The sequence below is a fragment of the Hevea brasiliensis genome, chromosome 18 (assembly GCF_030052815.1).
Source record: "Hevea brasiliensis isolate MT/VB/25A 57/8 chromosome 18, ASM3005281v1, whole genome shotgun sequence".
NCBI classification, from domain to species: Eukaryota; Viridiplantae; Streptophyta; class Magnoliopsida; order Malpighiales; family Euphorbiaceae; genus Hevea; species Hevea brasiliensis.
The window spans coordinates 21,794,099-21,807,231 of NC_079510.1; the positions used below are offsets into that span (position 1 = coordinate 21,794,099).

Here is a 13,133-nt window from a genome sequence, read left to right on the forward strand (position 1 = left end):
GGTTTTGTCAAATCTACCAACACTTTAAATCATAAAAATTTCCCCCATGCATGTCCTGATCTTAATGCACTCTTAAGAAAGTTCCCATCTTGCTGCTCAATTTCTTGGCCATCACTTCATTTATACAGCACAATGGTAAGTCATAAGCTCTTAACCATAATAAGGACATTGAGATATTAATGGTTGAAGGCTGCTCCTCAACTTTAATCTCCTTCAAAACTAGATTTTTTTTTTAATTGCCAAGGCTCATTAGCAAGGACGTTAATCAAATCCTACCAATGGTGAAATTGAAAAAGGAAGATATCCTTCCCCCATTCCCTAGCATTTACCCCGCATTTAACCTTCACACTTTCACCATTGTATCCATAAGGCATGCTTATTATATGTTTGATCAATCCACAGTTTGCCCACTAAACATAATTTCAATTACTTCTCATTAGTAACCTCCACCAAAATATCACAATAAAAAACTATTGCCTCCAACTCTATCAATTGCTTTCGCACACTACGCCTCTAAAAAAAATACCTTTTGCAGTCATAGCCATCATTACCTCATAGTCTGCAACTGATATCTCAGGAAGGACACAGAGATCAAATCCTAAGATAGCCTGAAAGACACCAAAACCAAAGAAAGACAATTTTTCATGAAGGAAAGAAAAGATGCTGACAAAATAAAAAGGAAAATGCGCAATGACAACAACAAGAAAGACATAAAAAAAAAAAGAAGAAAATTGAACAAAATGATAAGAATGACGATAAAACAAGAGCTAAACTAGCCCCCCAAAAGACGACAACACTCCTAGAAGAAGAACCCTAGCCACCATGCAGAAACCTAGACTCCCATGAAAGAGAGGACCTCTATTGAAGTTTGGATTATTAAGTGAGGATGAATTATTATTTATGATTAAGACAATATTACTATTTTTGAATAACTCACACCTAAAGATTCTCTTTTTTTTTTTTTTTAAATAAAGGTAAAATAATGAAAAGAAGGCCATTTTTTTTAAATTTCATTTTGTTTAGAAGAGGGGTATAGTAAATAACGATTTAATAATTTTATATGATTTCATCGGCATGTATAATATTAAATATAATATCACCTAAAAATTATTATTTTGTAAAAGGATGTGTTTAAATAGATACACACCTATAAAAATTGATTGGCTTGAGCAGAGTTCTTACTCTAAGAAATAGAAATTTTGCCCATGTTAACCATAATTTATGTATTTTAATTGATTTCTTATTTTCTTGGTAATTAGAATTGTTCTCCAAATGTTTGGTCCAATTACTCACTAATTCTTTTCTTTATGTATAAAATGATATTGGCCTATTGGATAGAATGGCCAAATCTTTTCACTAATTAACAATCATATCCCAACCTTTAAAATTGAGAGCAATTGTAACCAAAATTCAAAATCAATTCGAGTAAATTTGAATTTTATTAACAAAAAGAAGCCAAAAAGGCGATTTATAAAGTGGATTTTGTTGTACATAACAATATGAACCCAATTAATAGTTTAACATCTTAAAAAATGCATTTTTTATTGGTACAAAGTATAAGACTTAGCTACAATAACTCCCAATATTAAAAGTTGTAATATATAGCAAAACAAAAAAATAATACATTTTAATAGAATTATCAGCTAGCGAAAAGATTTGATCTTTGCCATATCCAATTGGTCTTTGATATTCATCACAGTAAAATAACTTTTGTTTTAGGGAGTAATTATATAATTGAAACTTACATCTATCTACCCATTCTTGACGCGGCAAATTTCAATGTTAAAAGAGTTATAAAATAGCCAAATCTTTTCACTAATTGACAATCATATCCCAACCTTTAAAATTGGGAGCAATCGTAACCAAAATTCAAAATCAATTCTAGTAAATTTGAATTTTGTTAACAAAAAGAAGCCAAAAAGACGATTTATAAAGTGCATTTTGTTGTATATAACAATATGAACCCAAATAATAGTTTAACATCTTAAAATATGCATTCTTTGTTGGTATAAAGTTTAAGACTTAGGTACAATTACTCCCAGTTTTAAAAGTTGTGATATATAACAAAACAAAAAATAAAACATTTTAATATAATTATCAATTAGCGAAAAGATTTGATCATTGCTATATCCAATTGGTCTTTGATATTCATCACAGTAAAATGACTTTTGTTTTAGGGAGTAATTATATAATTGAAACTTGCATCTGTTTACCCATCCTTGACGCAGCAAATACCAATGTTAGAAGAGTTATAGCGCATGTAGAGAGTGAAAAAGAAGGTTGACTAGTCAGCCCATTGCAACTTTGATATTGCCTTAGTGTCAAATGGAATTTCCTTTTTTTTTTTTTTTTGAATTTTTTTAAGGACGTCAAACTCTGCTTATTATGTGATGCTTTGCTTATCTCTACTAAGATTTTTATTTAAATCACTCATCAAAGAAAAGGAAAGATGCTTTTTTTTTTTTTTTTTTGTCATTTCAATAGTGTGAAAGACCAGAAAAGTCAAATTGTAAAATTTTCCCCACTTTATCACTCCATAATCATTTATGATTTCTGTGTTACACATGAAGCATGGCAAGTAACTCTATTATCGTTCAGTCAATCAATTTTAACTTAATAGTATTAGAGTTATTTTCAAAACTTTGATACCTTGATTTCAATCTTCATCTAAAGTTAGATCAATCAAAAAAGAAAATTTTCATCTTTCGAATTCAAAGAAAATTTTCATGAAAATATGTAATTGTTTTACTTACACCCATCAGGCTGCAAATTATAGAAATTTAATCTCAAACATGTAAGGTTATGATTCATATGTGTTTGTTAGGGAATTCACATTGCATTATTTTCATGTAATACACTTAAATAACTATATTTTTGCATAATGTATAGAGGGAAGGAAACAACACGACCAAACAACCATTGAGGAAGAATTATTTTGCCTTTTTTTTTATATATAAAGGAAAAGGATAAGCTATTTCATGTTATATCTACAGCACTCACATATTCTTATTTAGATCAGTACATCATAAATACAAGATACAATATGTACAGTGAGATACACATGTAAAATAGGTGAGATTCATGTATTTGTGTTTTTCACTAAGGACAGCTTTGAATGTATTGACAAGAAAACATTGAAGTACACAACAAAATAAGCTGAACCATAGCATGAAACACATGTATGTATTCTTGAGCTATATAGTAAGTTTGTCTATAAATGGCAACAAGACACTAACATGAACCACCACACCAAGAAATTAAGCCATTCATTACTAAAAGAACCGTAGCAATGGCTCCCAAATTCTCCTATCTTCTTACTATCTTCCTCCTACTGCTCTTTTCAATCCAGCTCTTTATAGCTCAGTCTGAAGGTCATGAGGGGAAAACTCTTAAATTTGTTCAAAGCCTAAAGGATGTCCAAAAGGGCCAAAATGTTGTTGGGCTTAATGTGGTCAAGAAGCACCTCAGGAAATTTGGATACAACCCAAGTGAATACCAATAATCTAACTGACGATTTCGATGACCTTTTGGTGTCTGCACTCAAAACTTTCCAAAAATTTTACAAGCTAGAGGTCACTGGGAGTCTTGATTCTGCTACCATCAAGAATATGATGATCCCACGATGTGGAGTACCTGATATCACCAATCTCACATCCTCATCAAAACCAACCAGCAGCAGCCACCACAAGTCGAAAATGTTCCACATGGTTTCATGCTATGCTTTTCCCAAGGGAATGCCAAGACGGCCATCTTCTAAGTATCAACTCACCTACACGTTTCGCTCTGGAGTTCAAAACCCAAATGAGGCAGACATGAGGTCTGCTTGTTCGCGAGCTTTTCAGAGATGGGCAAGTGTTTCCCAATTCACTTTTCATGAAGTACCTACAGGTTCCAGAGCTGATATTGTAATCGGTTTTTATAGAGGTGATCATGGCGATGGAAATGCTTTTGATGGGCGTAAAGCAATAGGAAATTTGCTGGCTCATGCATTTTATCCCCAAGATGGAAAATTCCATTATGATGCAGATGATGATTGGAGTAGTAATCCCAACAAGAACAAATTTGACTTGGAATCTGTGGCTGTTCATGAAATTGGTCATCTCCTTGGGCTTGAACACAGTCAGGATTCAAATGCCATTATGTATGCAAATATTCCACCAGGGACCTTCAAGAGGAAACTCACACAAGATGATATTGCCGGCATACATGCTCTCTACCCTAATTAATCAACCAAAATCGATGTTTTACATGGAATAATCGAAAAGCAATTCATGCGGTCATGTTTAATTACCAAATAAGAAAGGATCTTAATCCATATATAATGGATATTACAAAGTTTGCTTTCTTTTCGTGAATAATATGATGAAAGCATCTTAAGTATTTATTTTATTTGACTCTGCAATTAAAGTCAGGGCAAATTATTATAAAGGGGCCCATAATAAAGAATTTTGAGTTTAAGAATTTTATGTTTGTCATAAAAATCATAAAAGAGAGAGGCCACCCATTATATATATATATATATATATATATATATATATATATATATATATATATATATATATATATATATAGAATTCATAGAATCGCGTATATGAGACAACACACCTCTTGATAAAATCGCTGTAATTTTTCAAGGCATAATAATCTATATTATTGCATTAGGAATCATTTATAACTTCCTTCTAAAATAAATTAAGAAGGTACACATACGAGATCATATGAACAAAATTAATCACAATTAAAATTTGAAACAAATTAGTAAAGTATGAATGAAAGAATATTTAACCTCATAAAATCAATTAATTAATAAGCAAGTTATATAGATTAATTTAAGCTTATTGCTGTATATGTATGATAGAAGGTATCCAAAATATTGAATTCATCCACATTTCAATTCGAAGAATAAAATTTACTGCAATTTCATACATTCTTTATAAAATAATTGCTGTTATAACAGTATAAAAAAAAACTTTTTTTTTCATATAATATTGATTAGTATTTGCTTGTAATAACTATATTGTAAATTTAATTTCTCTCAATGTTGAGCACAATTCAATAGACTCTTTAAGCCAATGTGAAATTTTAGTTGGTAGGGAACTGAGTCATTAAGTTATGATGCAATGCGAAAATTTTTATTTCGATTGCAAAGTTCAAATTAAAATTCAGAATTTCAATTAGAATTGAAATTATAATTGAATTGAATTGGAAGTATGTTGTTTGTAAAATATTTTAGAATTATAGCTTAGAGTTAGAATTTTCATGATATTTTCGATATTTTAATGATGTAATAAAATATTTTAATATTTACTGTATACTATTGCTTATATATATGTATAAAATTATAACTACTGATACATAATTAATCTAATTTTAAATATAATTTAATCAATAGAAAATTAAAATATTTACATTATAATTAAAATATAATTCACTTCATTATATGTTAAGTAAAAGATTATAATTTCAGAGTTAGAATTAAGAATTATCAAAGGATCATTTGAAATTATTTTCAGTTTCGTAAAATTAGATTGAAATTGTAAATGTCAAATTCATTATGTTCTCCAAAGGAACACTTGGGAAACCTCTTTAATGAAATGGGCTAGTTCAAAAGAAGGCTAGGCCTATATACTTTGTTCTTCAATACTCCATGGGCATTATGTTTTTGCCTTTACCAATGGCATTTCATGGACAAGAAAAAGATACATAAGCCTTATAATCCAACAAGGCCTAGTCCAACTCCAATGTAATCTCATCTAAAAATAGTTATATATATATTTTTTTTAAGGAAAAATGCTTCATTACGAAAACAAGGATGAATATAAATCCGAAGAAACTAGCAAGGCAACAGAAACAGGCACCTCTTCAACTCAAAACTGCTCTACCCCTTCAAGAACAAAAGCATAATTAGCTAACCCATGGGCAACCATATTCGCCTCCTTAAAAGTATGGATACAAGAAAAGGAAGAGAAAGATTCAGAGACCGAAAGCAATTGCAGCACACAGGTACCCAAGTAGGACGTAACCTCCTGCTTTGAATTAAAAAGAGAAACCAGCACTAAAGAATCAAATTCTAATATTATATCATTAAAACCCATCTCCAAGGCTGTGGTCAATCCAAAGACAGTTGCAGCGGCTTCAGCTTCATCAACTTGGAGATTTGAACAAAGACAATGTGAGCCCAATACCATAACCTCACCTTTCCAATTCTGAATAACCATACCTAAACCACACCCACGACTATCATTAACAGATGCGTCAGTATTAATTTTGAAAACTCCTTCTGATGGTGCTAGCCATCTGTGTAACGCCCTCACCGTAGGTAATCCGCACATTTTACTGTTCCGACGACTAATGTCTGTTCAGACAGTCAGGATGTCTGGAACTATACTTAAACTAATGAAATAAATATTAAAAAATATAGGAAAAATTTTGAGAAATAAAATAAAATTTAGAGAATTTATTAATTGGTATAAAATAATAAAAATAACCCAATGAGCACTATGAAGGGCATTTTGGTCATTTCACTCCTAGAGGTGAATTTTGACCTAAATGTCAAATTAAAATTAGAAAATAAAATGATTAACATAAATTAAATTTATGAATTTGAATTTGGAAAATGAGAAGAGAAAGAAGAAGAAAAGAAAAGAAAAGGAAAGAAAAGAAAGGAAATAGACTTATGGCATTTAAAACAAAATTAAAGTACAATAATTATAGAATATATATAAGACACAAGAGACAAAAATTCATCAACCACAAGTCTTCTTCATCTTCCTCTTCTCTCTCTCCTTGCCGTCTCCATTGTTCTCTCCCCTCCACCATTTTTGCTCAAGCTTTGAGCTTGAGTTTCTCTTCATTTATCCACCAAAACCCCTAATCCCCTTCATTAAAAATCCTTCCCACTCCAGAAGAAAGTTTTAGATACCCATAAGAAGAAGAAAAGTTGAAGTTTGAAGTTAGGTCACAAGAGGTTAGTGCCTAATCTTCCTTTCTTCCTTTATTAATCCTTGAGTTAAGGTTAAAATGAAGTGAAATTTATAAGAAACTAAAAGAAAATGGTGAGTTATGAGGGGAGTGAATTTTTGGTACCCATGGTGAGTGATGGTCTTTGATGACTTTAGTATATATAAAGTGATTTAGTGATGTTGATTGATACATTTATAAGTATTAGAAGTTGATTTACATTGAAGTTTCATGAGGTTAAAATAGTGAGTTAGGGTTTGACCTAACTAGGGTACTTTTGTATTATACCTTGCAATTGGGATTGTTGAGATGTGTTGATGATATTTAGAAGTGCCTTGAATGTCAAATTGAAGTAAGGAAGTTGGAGGAGATTGAATATTGGGAGTGCCATTTTCTGTAATTTTGGGACTCAATGAGTCCAGTGTGTTTGATGAACCATAACTGAATGTGTGTTGGTCCAATTGGTATGAGGCTAATTGGAGGTAAAACTAGACCCAAAATAGTCCACTTTCCATGAAGAAACCATGCTCAAATTCTATCCAAAACTTGACCTAAACATTGCCCAAATCCGGATGACCCTGCACAAAACCTAGAAAATGACCAAATGAACAGTACATATTCATTTGGTCATAACTCCCTCTATACTGGTCCAAATGACCTGAATTTGATACCATTGAAAAGCTTAGATATAGGGCTACAATTTTCATGAAGACCACCGAACCCAAAAATTCCAAGAACCAAGCCAAATTGCTGGCCTAAGTTGGGTTACAAAACTGTCCAGACCTGTGTTGCCTATAAATTTCTGGACATGAACTTACCCGACCTGTTTTGGAAAAATGGCCATAACTTGGTCTAAAAGAACTTAAATGTAGTGAAACTAGTGGCAAAATGTCTACAAGACACATACCTGCAAAATTAGTATTTTGACCAAAACCCAGAAATCAAGAGAACTAGGTCAAATAGTCAGAACAAGTTATTGTATCAAAACCTGGAATTTGACTAAACTTCACTTGACCCCAGAACAGTCTTTTAGTCATAACTCTCACTAGAAAAATCCAATTGAGATGAGCCATACCTTTCCAGAAACCTGAGAAACAGGGCTACAACTTTGTTTTAGGAACCTTCCTCAAACTATGAATTTAAGAATCTCAAAAAGTGACCTACAATCACTGTCCTGAACTGAGCCCCTATTGGCACAGGTTACATGAACCCAAGTCAGTTAATTGGCCATAAATAATTCCACAAAACTTGAAAAATTGTGATACAAATTTCTCAATGATCATAAGACATAGGGAAACAAATTTTATGAAGATCACCATGCCTAAAAGTGACAATAACCTATTCCATTAATTAGGTAAAATTTAAGTCCAAAAGCTACCTAGTTAAGGAACCAGAATCTGGGACTGAGTCAGTTATGGTTATCTGACCATAACTTGAGTTCTAAAAATCAAATTGACATGATTCAAAAGGGAAAATAAAGATAAGACATAGAGGAACAACTTCCATGATGGAAGTGTGGCCAAACAGTGGCTACAAACTGATCATATGGATAGGTAAAAGTAAGACACAAAAATTGAAACCAAAGAAAGGTCCATGAGATAAAATTATCTTACGGTAGGAATTTAACCCTAACAAGCCATTAAACACTAAACCACATGAAAGGATATGTGGGACCTATTTTCCCACTATAAAGTGATAAATACATAAGTTATACGAATAAGTGCTTGGGACCTATGTTCTCATTATAATAACATGGAAATGGTATAAAGCATAGGTAGTACATGAAGTGAAATAAAAATATGTTATGAACCCTTAATAGTACATAACGTGAAATAATAAAACTATAAGTGCTTAACAGTACTAATTTGCCCAAAGTATGCCTAGGCTTATATGTATATAGTTAGATCGATTGATATACCAATTAGGGACCACAGATAGTAGTACTGCTTACAGAGCAAATCATGAACTGACAATATATGTCTGATATGATTGTTCTACAGGCTATATGCCTACCCATTGGCCATTGTGCTTAATCTTATTTCTGGTTTTACAAGCCTGACAGCAGGCCTCGTGCCTGACAGCTGGCCTCGTTCCTGACAGATGTATATAGAATAGACATATGGCTGTCTAACCTGTATACTCTTGTGTATCCAGCATTATAGTTTGTTATAGGTTACTTGGGCGCAAATATATGGATATGACATGAAATACACCGATATGACATAAAATACACTGATATGATTCCAAAGACTCTAATATGAGTTTAAAAAGCCAGAGAATGAAATTAATACCCAGAAAAGATACTGATAATTAATTTATTTCCAAAGTACAGAAAAGTTATAAATGACTTAGACTATATAAGAAATGAACATAAAAGATACTATTAAATTTAACCGTTCCCAAAGTATAAGAAATTTATAAATGTCTTAAAATTGATGACAAATTCACTAATATGAGTTTAAGGAGGTTGAAAATGAAATATATGCATAGATAAAATCCTGATAAATATATTGATTCCAAAGTGTTATAAAATATGCCATTGACCTAAAATTATAGAATTACACATATTATCGTCATTTTAAATTATTTTGTTATTCTTCTTTAAGATTATGCACCACTAAGCAAATTGCTTAGCGCGTTAGATTTTCCATTGCATAGGTACTGGAGATCAGCAGCCGCCACAGTAGTGTTCTGACCGCAATTGACCAGATCTGCATATAGTCCAGAGTCACCTCACTAGCCTTTTGTATTTTGGCAGGGCCCATGTATGGACTAGTATTTTAGTTCATTGTGTATAATCATGATGTAATTACTAGTTTGTGATGTAAATAAAAATTGTAATTACATATTTTGGATAGTAAATAAAGTTATGAATTTCTGCATATGAATTTCTAGATGAATGAATGAACTTGAAATTGTATGAGCAGAAATGACATGATATGACATGTAGAGAAATGAAATTATTGTTAACAGGTAACTAGTGGAACCCGCCAGATGCCAGTTAAATAGAGGAGGCTCTGCCCGGGTATCCACAGAAATAAATTGCTATAGAAAAAAATTTCACATATGAAATACCTATTTTTAAATGATATTAAAAATTTACAATGAACATGATAAGACAAGATAGGGTGCTCCAGCGCCGAATGTGACACTCTTCGTTCAGCTACACTATAGACGGGTGAGGGGCATCACATTTAGTGGTATCAGAGCAGAGGTTTAGGCAGTCTTAGACCTAGATAGTTAGAAATAGATAGAGTGCATCACATGCATGGGCCTTTAAATAGAGTCGAGGTGACACTAATGCAGATATGTTCCTTGTTTGTTTTATAGGATCGATGGCATCCGATCCATCAGAGCACGGGTCTCCAAAACTGATAGAGGAAGAGGTAGAGAGTCATGCACCTGCACCTGCTTCTAGTCGGGGGTGTAGTAGCAGTAGAGCAGAACCATCGTTGGGTACTTTAGTAAGGACACAACAGGCCTTCCTAGAGCAGATGACTCAATTGCTCCGTCAGGTCATCGGAGCTATGCCACTAACTCCCCAGCCAATATATAAGGCCCCAGTAGAGAGAGTTAGAAATGATGAATAGTTCAGGAGCGACAGGCAGCGCAAGAGAGGGTCCGGACCTAGCCAGTCTAGCGCAGCTGCTACAGAGAGCAAGAGACCCAAGGGGTCTCAGGGTTAGATTCAGAGCAGAGAACAGAGGCAGAGGTTTCGATTTGCCCCGAGGAGAGGAGGTTAAACGAGTGTATCAATTGGCAATTCTGCAGGTCTTATAGCACGAAGATCAACCCCGATGCTAGTTTGTACACATTGTGGGAAGAACCACAGAGGAAAGTGTAGATTACTAATGGGTGGATGTTTCAGATGTGGGTCCATAGAGCATTTTTTGAGAGATTGCCCACGGAGGAGTGCTCCCACAGTTCCATCACAGACTCAGAGGTCTGCCCTGACAGGACAGAGGGGTAGAAGACCGATGAGACCAAAGATAGCTGGTACATCACAGAGAGCTTCTGAGACTATAGAACAACCCGAGGTTAAAGTAGCACCCCGCGTGTACGCTATGGCTCAATAGGAGCAAGACCTGGTAGACGTTGTCAAAGGTACATTTTCTAATTGTAATACTTTTAAATATGTATTGATAGACCCTAATCATGTTCACCCTTATATATGCATTATACCTCCTGTTGGAAGAGGATACCGATAGATGGGTTAGAAGATGACATACTTGTCATCAACCCTTTTAGGTCATCAGGTGATTGTAGATTATCAACCGAAAAGGATCGTATTAAAGATAATGGAAGGAAATAAGAAAGAGACTGTGAAAGAGGATGAGTGTAGAACTGATTGAGGATAAGTATAGGAAAAATCTGATCTATTGAGATATATCATGGTAACTACGCAATGTTCTCGATGTTTGTGCTATAAGCTGCAGATTACAGTACCGACTTGGGACTATTGTGTAGAGCTACGTATTTTCAATAGTAAATCGAGATAAAGATAAGATTGTAGAACTAGGATTAATAAGACAGACTAAAGAAAAAGTTAAGTATTATAACACAAAAAGGTGAAAAGACAAGGAGATAGCGGTCCCTCGATTATTTACACTGTGTAAATTATGAGGACGAAATTTTATTTAGAAGGGAAGAATTGTAACGCCCTCACCGTAGGTAGTCCGTACATTTTACTGTTCCGACGACTAATGTCTGTCTGACAATGTGATGTCCGAACTACACTTAAACTATAGTGAGGAGGCACAAATTAATGAAATAAATATTAAAAAATATAGAAAAAAATTTAAGAAATAAAATAAAATTTAGAGAATTTATTAATTGGTATAAAATAATAAAAATAACCCGATGAGCACCATGAAGGGCATTTTGGTCATTTTACCCCTAGAGGTGAATTTTGACCTAAATGTCAAATTAAAATTAGGAAATAAAATAATTAATATAAATTAAATTTATGAATTTGAATTTGAAAAATGAGAAGAGAAAGAAGAAGAAAAGAAAAGAAAAAAAAAAGGAAAGAAAAGAAAAGAAAGGAAATAGACTTATGGCATTTAAAAAAAAAATTAAAGTACAATAATTATAGAATATATATAAGACACAAGAGACAAAAATTCACCAACCATAAGTCTTCTTCATCTTCCTCTTCTCTCTCTCCTTGCTGACTCCATTGTTCTCTCCCCTCCACCATTTTTGCTCAAACTTTGAGCTTGAGTTTCTCTTCATTTGTCCACCAAAACCCCTAGTCCCCTTCATTAAAAATCCTCCCCACTCCATAAGGAAGCTTTAGATACCCATAAGAAGAAGAAAAGTTGAAGTTTAAAGTTGTGTTACAAGAGGTTAGTGCCTAATCTTCCTTTCTTCATTTATTAATCCTTGAGTTAAGGTTAAAATGAAGTGAAATTTGTAAGAAATTAAAAGAAATTGGTGAGTTATGAGGAGAGTGAATTTTTGGTACCCATGGTAAGTAATGGCCTTTGATGACTTTAGTGTATATAAAGTGATTTAGTGATGTTGATTAATACATTTATAAGTATTAGAAGTTGATTTACATTGAAGTTTCATGAGGTTGAAATTGTGAGTTAGGGTTTGACCTAACTTGGGTACTTTTGTATTATACCTTGCAATTGGGATTGTTGAGATGTGTTGATGATATTTAGAAGTGCCTTGAATGTCAAATTGAAGTAAGGAAGTTGGAGGAGATTGAATATTGGGAGTGCCATTTTCTGCAAGTTTGGGACTCAATGAGTCCAGTGTGTTTGATGAACCATAACTGATTGTGTGTTGCTCCAATTGGTATGAGGCCAATCGGAGGTGAAATTAGACCCAAAATAGCCCATTTTCCATGAAGAAATAATGCCCAAATTCTGTTCAAAACTTGACCTAAACACTGTCCAAATCCGAATGACCTTGCATAAAACCCTGAAAATGACCAAATAAATAGTACATATTCATTTGGTCATAACTCCCTCTATACTGGTCCAAATGACCTGAATTTGATTCCATTTGAAACCTTGGATATAGGGCTACAATTTTCATGGAGACCACCGAACACAGATGTAACACCCCAAAATTTTAAATTTTATTATTTTATGAGTATTATTGATATTTTAATTTTAATTAAATTTTAAGAAATTATTTGAGATTTTTCGGATTTTAAAAAT

At 33.1% G+C, this 13,133-nt stretch overlaps 1 pseudogene; it reads left to right on the top strand.

Annotated features, from left to right (window-relative positions):
- Positions 1 to 3,236: 3,236 nt before the first annotated feature.
- On the top strand, positions 3,237 to 4,226 carry LOC110657609 (metalloendoproteinase 1-like; annotated as a pseudogene).
- Positions 4,227 to 13,133: the final 8,907 nt, after the last annotated feature.